A 9723-nucleotide genomic window follows, 5' to 3' on the forward strand; every position below is an offset into this window, starting at 1 on the left:
GGTCGAACAATTTGGCTTATGGAAATATCCATGTTCAAACTAGCCCGCAAAGAACAGCGTCTTCACTCTGCCATAGCGCTGGTGCCATATGACTTAGTCCGATGATAACGTCACGGCATCGTTACCCAGAATGCAGTAATGCTGGGGTTTGTTTATAAACGTACTACGATATCTACTTTGTTCAAAATTGTCAGTCCAGAAAATGTCCAATGAAGGATGGAACGTTGAGAAATGTAAATAATACCAGGCCGTGCCATATGACAATCTAAGCCTTCTTTGTATCGTGAGTTGTGGTGATATCGTCAACGACCAGCGAGAAGAAGCGAAGGCTGTCATCAGATTTATCCAGAAAGCATCCGAAAAGGTCATCACTGCCAAGGCTGCTGTGATGTTTAACAAAACGTGTATAAAGAACAATCTGCTTTGCGCATGTTTATTAATATATATATATATATATATATATATATATATATATATATATATATATATATACATAAGTGCCTTTGCTAATCAATGGGCATGCGGTTACGGAATGCATCAGATTTTGCACCCAGTAAAGGTCCGGAGTCGACGAAGACAAACAGCCATCGTAGGTTAAGTTGATCGGATTTGTTATCGAAAATGAGCTTCAGTGCGTGTCCCCATTCACTAACGCTAGTTTCATGGCAGGGCAATACGAATGCACCTTCAAAAATAATTATGCCTCAAAAACACTGCCGCGCCAAATGCTCACCTGCATCCTATATGTTTTCGTGATTGACGGCGGCAAAATATTTAGATGGGTGCTTCGGTTAAGCTGACTGCATATCGTGCAATTTTCTGTTTCTTGTAAATATTTTTAGCCCCCGGAATATCTGGCCCAACTATGACCGGAATGATATAACGGGAGAGCTTTGACACCCACAGATCGGAGTGCAAGTGAGGATTGTAATGATCACATCAGATTACAGATCATGTAATGCTACGCCCAGGAAATATGTGGTTGATAGTAATATCCCTTCTGCATGTGCTTTGTACGAATGTTTAAGCACCCACGCTCGCTGCATGTCTTAGCCATCGCCATGATTCGCCGTTTTGCATAACTCGGACTGATAGGGAGAGGAGGTTGATGTAACCCTCCCCTGGCGTTTTGAAGCTTATAAAGCTATAGCTTACTGAGAACACCAGTATATTATTCTGACCACGATCTCACGATTGGTACTATTTTTTACGTTGTTGACAGGCCAGAGGTCGAATTTCCAGAAAACCGCACTTTGTAGCTTTACTTTTTGCTTAGGAGACCATGCCCTGCGGTGACACGAAACTTAAACTGGCGTGTGTCTTGTTCAATTCCGAGTACATTTTACAGTGCAATTCTCTTGCCACCCGCCGCCCGAATCAGCCATAGATCGCCATGGAGTGCTCATCACAAATTTCCGTCGCTCCGAAGCCAGATTTTTGATGAAACGATATTTCTCATTTTGTTAATAACTAAAGCCATAGCGGGGAAAACAAGAAAGAACAATGCATGTTTGCTTCCATATTAACCTGCTCCTAGCTTCACCTCACGCAGACCCCGTCCAAAATGACTGAGTCCCTCGCAAGAAGTTGTGATCTGTCCATGGGGTGGGACCGAAGGTTCCGATGCGCGCGAAACTTTCCCTGTCCAAACAGCTAAAGCATCTTCATATTCAATATGTTCAGCTCCTTTCGTCGTTTCGTCAAGTCTTCGATAATGGATGTAGAAGCGCACAGTGTGATTACGGCAAGCTCAATATGTGGGGCATGCTACAAATGCTCTTAAGACGGGAGATGCAATAGTGTAGGCGTTAGGCGACAAACAGCCGATTGCATACACCAACACCGAGACAAATGTCAGAGCATCATGTTATCGTCGGTATTTAGCAGATGCGTGACCAGTAGGTAGCAGGGTGGCGACAGGTGCTGCCATTTAATTTGATGTTTCCGCCACTTCAGGCGGAGGCAGGTTTCCTCTGATGCATGTCTCGGTAAGATAACAGCATACCGTACACTTGTGTCTCTTTTCATGTTTTCTAGTCTCCGCAATGTCTCGCCTAGTTGTGAACGAAGTATTTAACGAGATATGTGTGTAACCAGAATTACAGTGGGAATGTATGAATTCATATCATGTAATGCTTAGAAATACGGGGTCGATGGTGATATCCTTTCTGCATGTGCAATGCCGTACGTATTGTAAGTACCTGCTCTCGCTGTCTTTGGCATAATCTTATTGCTGCATTGGATATCGGCAATGATGTTTCATAAAAAAGATGATCCTTATTTTGTCGACAGTTGCAACCATGTGAGGCAAGAATGTTTGCTTACTTCCATATTAACTGACTCATTGTTTCATCTCACACTGAGCCCACCTTCGAAAACCAACTCCCACGCGACAAATCGTGATCTGTCTGGGGTCAGGCGCTGGACGACTACGGCGCTTGAGAGGCTCAAAAAGGGAAACGTCCCCGTCCGACCAATAATGTCTTAAGAAAATTTGTATCCACTTGTGGAACTTCACGCGCTTGACGACAGGCAGCTTGGCGCCAATGAAAAAGGCGCAAACGATCAGCTGATCGGCCAACGCAACCGATGGCTGTAATCGCGTAAGTCAGACTGCAGTGAACCAAAATTCACATGAGGCTAAGGGAAATATAACCATGATACAGGTATATATATATATATATATATATATATATATATATATATATATATATATATATATGTGTGTGTGTGTGTGTGTGTGTGTGTGTGTGTGTGTGTGTACGTAATATGGATGTGATTACAAAAGTTTTCAATATGCACAGTTCGTTTCATTGCTTTGTTAAGTCCTTGGTAATGGAGGCAGGTACACCGTGTGCTCGGAGCAAGGGCAGCAGAGAGCACTTTGAACGGTGCTTATTGCAAATGCTCTTGAAACGGGATAAGCGATGGAGTATGCAATAGGCGTCTAGCAGCGGGCCGTATGTAGCAACACAGCGTGCGTACCTGTTCGCGTGCGTACTTGAACCGCTGGTGGGTACCTGTTGACTTGAAGGAAACATGCGCTTAGTGCCTGCGTGGGGAGAGTTTAGAGGCAACATGGCCCAGGATACACATGTCTCGTGCGAAGGAGGCGTCAGCTATATAGCATGTACAAAAAACACTTTCGGAACGTAGAATTGGGTTTTGCAGTCACAAACACAATACGGTATATACTCAGATCCACACCAAAGTACATAGATAGGGCTTACGCGTGGAGCCGGATGGCAAATTAGGAAAAAATAACGGGTTACATTTTGAGACAATGGGGCGATGAACTGTATTTTGCCAGCCGACCTTGACCAATGGCGGATCCAGAGTGGTAGGGGTGGGGGATGGGGTTATACCCCCGTCCCTTGGGGCGAGGGGCAACGAAATGTCATGGTGAAGGGGCAGCGAAATCCTCATTTCGGATCCATATAACATTTGTTTTTAAAAGGCCCCAAAAATTTCAGGGGCACCATAAATTACCTCAAATATTTATTTTCGATAGGCGCCGACATCCAGTTACACCATTACCGGCCCAAAACCTTCATTCACCAAGGGCACCAAATTTCAGGGTTACAACATTGTTGTGCCTCCCACCCTGACAAAATCTTGGAATGGCCCCTTGGGGTAGGGGGCACCAAAATAATCAGCTTGGGGTACCATAACTTTTATTTTGTGGCACCATAGGCTTTATTTTAAGGAGACTCTTTATTTAAGCGGGCGATTCAAATTTCCCAAGACCTTAGTCACAAACAGGGTTTAAAATCCGTGGATATCACAATATCTATGCCCTTCACCCTTACAAAATTCTGGATCTGCCTGTTCCACGAGGTCGCACCAAAAACTTCATTACCGGGCATCTTAGCTTTTATTTTCCAGAGGCACATCAAGTTAATACAAACCGTCAGCCCGCTTTGATCTACAGTCTACATCCGCGGGGTCCGTAATATCTCTTTAGAACCCAGATATAAATTACGACGAAGATACGAAGCTTCTGAGTTCTATCGGTCGAGAAAAACCTCACTCAACCATTGTCAAACAGACAGCACCGGTGATTTAATCCATGCAATCGTTAAACGCCTGATTTCTTCAGCTTATTGACTATACAAGTCAATCAGAATTTATCTGGCGGTAGCTTCCGGTTTCTTTTCAGGTTATGGAAGGAAGATAGTGATAAAATATCACTGATAAGTATGCCCTCATTAATAAACGAGTCATCTTTGGCGGTTTCTGTACCCCGTTTGCCAAGGCTCTGGCTGCGCGACTGTTGGTGATGAGGCCCATAACCCGAATGCCGAGCCTGCCTTTAGATTGATGGCATACATGCACTGCAATAATTTGCACTGCGGATCAATTCTAAAGTGTAAAAGGATTATGAAAGCCTGTTTAAGTCTATACTCACCTGTCGGGGGCTCATTCTGGCATACTTAGGACTCATTATGACCAAACAAAGGCGCTTTGTGCCTACAGAGGACCCATTCTGACCTGAAGAAAGTCAATTCGGGCCAGCAGAAACCCATTCCGAACTGTTGACGGCCTACTTTTCAATGGGGTGGGGGGGGGGCACAGTCTGGCATGTAGAGGGCTCATTCTGACCCTTACGGGCTTTTTGACCTCGAGAGGGGCTTTATTTGGCCAGAAGACGGTTCACTTTGCCCTGTAGAGGGCTCGTTATGAGTTGCAGAGGGTCTATTATTTACGGTCGAGGGCCATTTTGGTCTGTAGAGAGCCCATTATTGACTGAGAAAGGCCAATTTTGGGCTCTAGATGGCCCATTCTGACATGCAGAGAACACATGATTGACTATAGAGGGTCCATGCTGCACCTGTAGAGGGCTCATTTAGGCCTGCAGGCGACCCGTTCTGGCACGTGAAGAGCCCATTCTGGCCTAACAAGAGCTCACTAGCCTGGCTCGTAGAAGTCCAGTGTGACTTGTAGTAGGCCCATTCTAACCCGTAAAAGGCCCACCATTGGCTGTGAAGGGCCATTCCAGCTTCTGGAGGTCCGCTTTCTAACTTAAGGAGGCCCACTTGGAATTTTGGAGCTGGCTCCTCAACTTGAACATGGTCCCCGCTTGTCTGGTGCACATGTACCATCAGTTACAACACACACACACTTCTTTTCTAGACATTACATGTCGCAAAGGGCATTTAATACAGCCATACTTAAAAACACCTCTCTCAGACAAAAATAAGTGGAAATGAAGTCCGTTTTGACCTGAACTGCATTAGGCATATTCAAACACGAGATAGGGCGCGCCAATGTCTGGAAGGTGTTGCAAACGTCTGCGGGTTGTCACAACCTCCCCCAAAAACCTTTCTCACAAAATAATGAGTTGAAAATTAAGCGATTTCGACCTGAACTCAATATGGCACACTGAAACATGAAATTGGATGGATGGGCTTTGTGAAAAACCGAATCCAACATAGGTGACTCAATTTGTACCAGATGGGCGTCATAAGTTTCATACACCGGAAAATGAGAATAAGTAGTCTTAAAAAGATAAAAACACCAAACATTATCTTCTTGTGATAATGAGGAAAGCAATTCTGGATGCCGTGAAGCTGACGATTTATTCAGCGATTTGGTACTGGTCGATTTTAAACTTGAAAATATCAAAATATTCATAAATTGAACAGCTAGCGTCCATCAAAAAGTTCTGACCTCTCAAGGTCATCCTTCAAGGCCAGATGTGGGCTCAAAGGATGGGGAACTCCACATCACTCATAGATTACCGTCTGATTTATAGTAGCCAGAACCAGAATATTTACTACAAAAAGAAAAAGCGTCCGCCAAAGTGTCCTGACTTCTCAACGTTGCCCTTCAAGGTTAAACGAGGTGCTTAAGGACGGGAAACTCCATGTCACCCAAAATTTACCTGCCGATTTTAAACTTTCAAGCATCAAAATCTTCACCACATAAAAAACTACCGTCCGTCAAACAGTTTTAAACTCTCAGTCATCCTTCTAGGTCAAACATGGGCTCAGAGGACAAAGACTAGTTTGATGAATGCTAGTTCTTTCTGTGGTGAATGTTCTGATGTTTGCAAGTTTAAAATCGGCCGATAATTTTTGGGTGAAATTGAGTTCCCATCATTTGAGCCCGCATTTGACCTTGAAGGGCCGCCTTGAGAGGTCAGGAGTTTTTGACAGACGCTAGTTCTTGTGTTTGTAAATATTTTGATGCTTGCAGTTTTTGAATCGGTATGCAAGTTTTTGGTGATATCGAGTTTCCTGTCCTCTGACCCAGCTTTTGATCTTAAGGGTCACATGATATTGGAAAATAAAGGTCATTTTTGATGTTCTGATGTCATTATTCACCTTGAAACATTTTTTTTATGGAGAAATCGGAACTCGTCGCTTAAAAAAACGCAGGATAAATCGCTAACTTCACGGACATAAAAAGCTGCCCGTCCTACTTCTACCTCAAAGACAACGTCAAAAACATTCAGAAACAAAAACAAAACGGTTAGAAAGCTACGTAGACAACTATCCCATCGTTTGCAAAGGCAACACATGTGCCAAGTTGTGACATGCGCAACACCTATGATCGTTTCACCCATCACCAACTTGAATTCGCCACCAAAACCAAGATCCCAAGACGACAGCTCGTCATGTAACTCGAGGCCTCACCAAAGCTAGGAATATTTCTGGAACCTCAAAATCCCATCAAATACCCGTAGAACTCTCCAGGCAAAAGGTCTCTAGCGACTAGGAAACAAACATACGCCTACTGCCGACGATCTGGATATAGCTGCATCAACGGTACTGGGGCCCCAATAAAACTGCATTGGTGCACCGTACTGCCATGGAGTACTGACTACCGCCCATTTTTAACTCCTTTTGTTTTATCCTCCTCATGACTCTTCCTTCCACACCTGACCCTCTCATCCTCTCTCTCTCTTGCTTTATCCTGAATTATCTCGACACTCCGCTTGTCTGGGGCAGGCTGTAGGCACTAGCCATGAGTGGGCCAAGAGGCCCGTGGAGGGTGACCCCAACCGGGCGCCCAGCTCACACCCCGCAGAGGGGTCCCTATGCGGGCTAAGGTTCGGCGCTTGGCCCATATGCTGATGAAGCTCTCCCCATCGTTATCCATCCTCCTTCATCCCATAGCCCTGAAATAATCGGTTTTGGTCGAAAGGGCTCTGATCCAAATTACGAGATTATCTTGCCACCCGTCTAAGTTGCGAAATACGCCAGCTGCGGCAAGTCCATGCATGTAAGGTGAAAGGATTGCCGCCAAAGTTTTCTGCTCATCGTGGATGCAGATCCGTCTGCTTTCTTGGCGTGCTTGCGACGTTTGTGGGGCCCTGGCAATCGCCATGTACGAAATGCCCCAGGAGCGGGGTTCTGGTACGAGGGCTTAGGGTCGTGTGTGGTGCACGGAAAACCGCAGTTGTGGTTGCAGGAGAGACGGCAGGAGGCTACGAATACCAGTCTGGTATCACCAGTGCCGAGTTACTATTCGCAGAAGATCTTGCAGGCCATTGGCTGTGTTCAAGAGCCGGACATCCGTCTGTAGCTGGATCAAGCAGGTGAGGAACATGAAAGATTGGCACTAGACCGTTTTTTCAGGATACCGTCCGTCACCTATCTGCCATCAACCTTCAGGAGCAGAGCTTCCTCTAGCGCTTTGAATGAGTTCACAGAACCCAGGAATCTCCAGCTCCTTCCCCCTTCCAGTCCTGATATCAAGGAATACATGTTGCATCAAAATGTCTGGTGTAGCGGTGACATCTCAACAACATGCTAGCACATGTATGCTGAAAACGTGAGTGCTGAGCTTGGTGCATGTTGCCACCAGTTGCAGGGTAGAGAGTCAATGTTGCAGCTCATGACAACATGTATGTAAGTTCAGGCAGGAATAGTTTAAAGACATTGTTTCATGCCAAAATGATAGAAAGTAGGGTAATTTGGCCCGGGCTGAGTATGGAACATGCAAGCATAATGATCAGTGCACTGATGTTGCCTTAGCTTTTGTGTGGTGGATAAATATCTTTGCAGACTGGATTTCATTCTGGTTAAAGTTATGTCATGAGGGCTGTTTTTTCAGCTCAAAACATTAAGAATGAGATGAAATATCTTATGTTGTAAATAAAAAAGATTTTGCATGTGTATAAACCAAGCAGGATAAGTCAGGTCCCCAGTCCAGGCCAACTCCAGCCATCAGACTAGTTTCCATAGTACAAATGTATGAGAAGTAGGGAGTGCTATTTGGATATATTTATGACATCATTTGTGATTTAGGAAACCCCATGCACCTCCTTAAATTGTTGTCACACTGTGCATTGTTGCTGCATATGCCGATATCAGGAGTTAATGCACAGAATGAAAACAGGTGACATGGGAGAGCATCCAATCATCAGGGAGAGCACGGACTGACTTGGTGTGTTCCATGGGCCACAAAATGAATGTTGACAAGGATGTATGAAGCATAGTGATTGCCCAACACCCGAGGATGAGCACTGCCCCAGTAAGATGCCTCCCTAAACTATGGCATGTTACAGTTGAGTCGTGGAGGTGTAAAAATGAGGGTTATGGGGCAGCATAGGAGGCTAGTAGTGTGTTCTGAATTGTTATGTTACATCTGTTTTATGCCTTTGATTTCAGGCATAATTTTGAAGTACTTTAAAGAGCTGCATCAAAATGGGTTTGAATGGCTGGAATTGGATTAGTAATGTATGCTGACAGTGAGCTGTTGCATCATCATCATCATTTTGTTTCTGAATCACACATGTAAATGTATGCACCCTGCAGGCTGGTGCACTGGCATAAGATCAGCAAGTGGTGCAGCCAAAGATGTTTTGTGGCCATGCTCCCCTTTCCTTGGAAGGAGTGGGCCCCAGATGTCCAAGGCTCCTGTGCATTTGGCAGTTCACATGTGCACATAATCAATGTCATGATATATCAGATTGCAGCCCTGAGCTTAACAATTCTATAAGAAAAAAATAACTTAGAGACCTTAGCAACAAAAATGGTCAATGTAGCTACTAGGACATGACACAGAAGTCAGCTGACTTTTTACATCTGATCCTACTCTATTGCTTATGCTCATGTTAAATAACAAACATTATTGCAATTGGATACACTTTTGTGTTCCTGCCCCATGATCTTCCCTTCTATTGTGAATTCGGATATGGTGAACAGGTTCCTGCCTGGATCAGCTGAGCTAAACCGCTAGCAAAATTTGGCAATTTGTAGGTGAAATGATGAAAGGGATAAAAGGAGGTGTGACCTCTTCACCCTCTCTGACCTCTTCAACAAAATGAATGTGATGCAGTGGTGCAGCGAGCCAATAACTGGGTTGGTCCTTGATCCTGGGATGTACCCCTTGCATTGAACCTACAGTAGTCAACAACAACTGGGTTCTGTTCATTGTCATGCCTTTCGTGAAATATCCTCAAGCATGACAGGCACATGTGGCCAAAGGAGGCAGGCAAGATGACATGTAGTCAATCCCGTCAACCGTCCTTTAACGCGTGATGTCAGCGCGACGAAGGAAGTTCAATGCACAAAAATTATTGCGCACGTGCGATACAGAAAACTCCTTGCGCTCTCTTTCATTCCGTGGACACTGGAATGTATCCCAAATAAAGCACGTAAGCCGCCTTTTACACCGTCAAGCTACGCTTCGTGTCAAGCAAGAGCCAGTCTGCGGTTCCAGTGATCATGGTGACTTCAGCAACAATTATGTGGTACGCCGAGTGTGCCTCAC

The sequence above is a fragment of the Pollicipes pollicipes genome, unplaced genomic scaffold, assembly GCF_011947565.3.
Source record: "Pollicipes pollicipes isolate AB1234 unplaced genomic scaffold, Ppol_2.1 Scaffold_5724;HRSCAF=6776_pilon_pilon_pilon, whole genome shotgun sequence".
Lineage (NCBI taxonomy): Eukaryota > Metazoa > Arthropoda > Thecostraca > Pollicipedomorpha > Pollicipedidae > Pollicipes > Pollicipes pollicipes.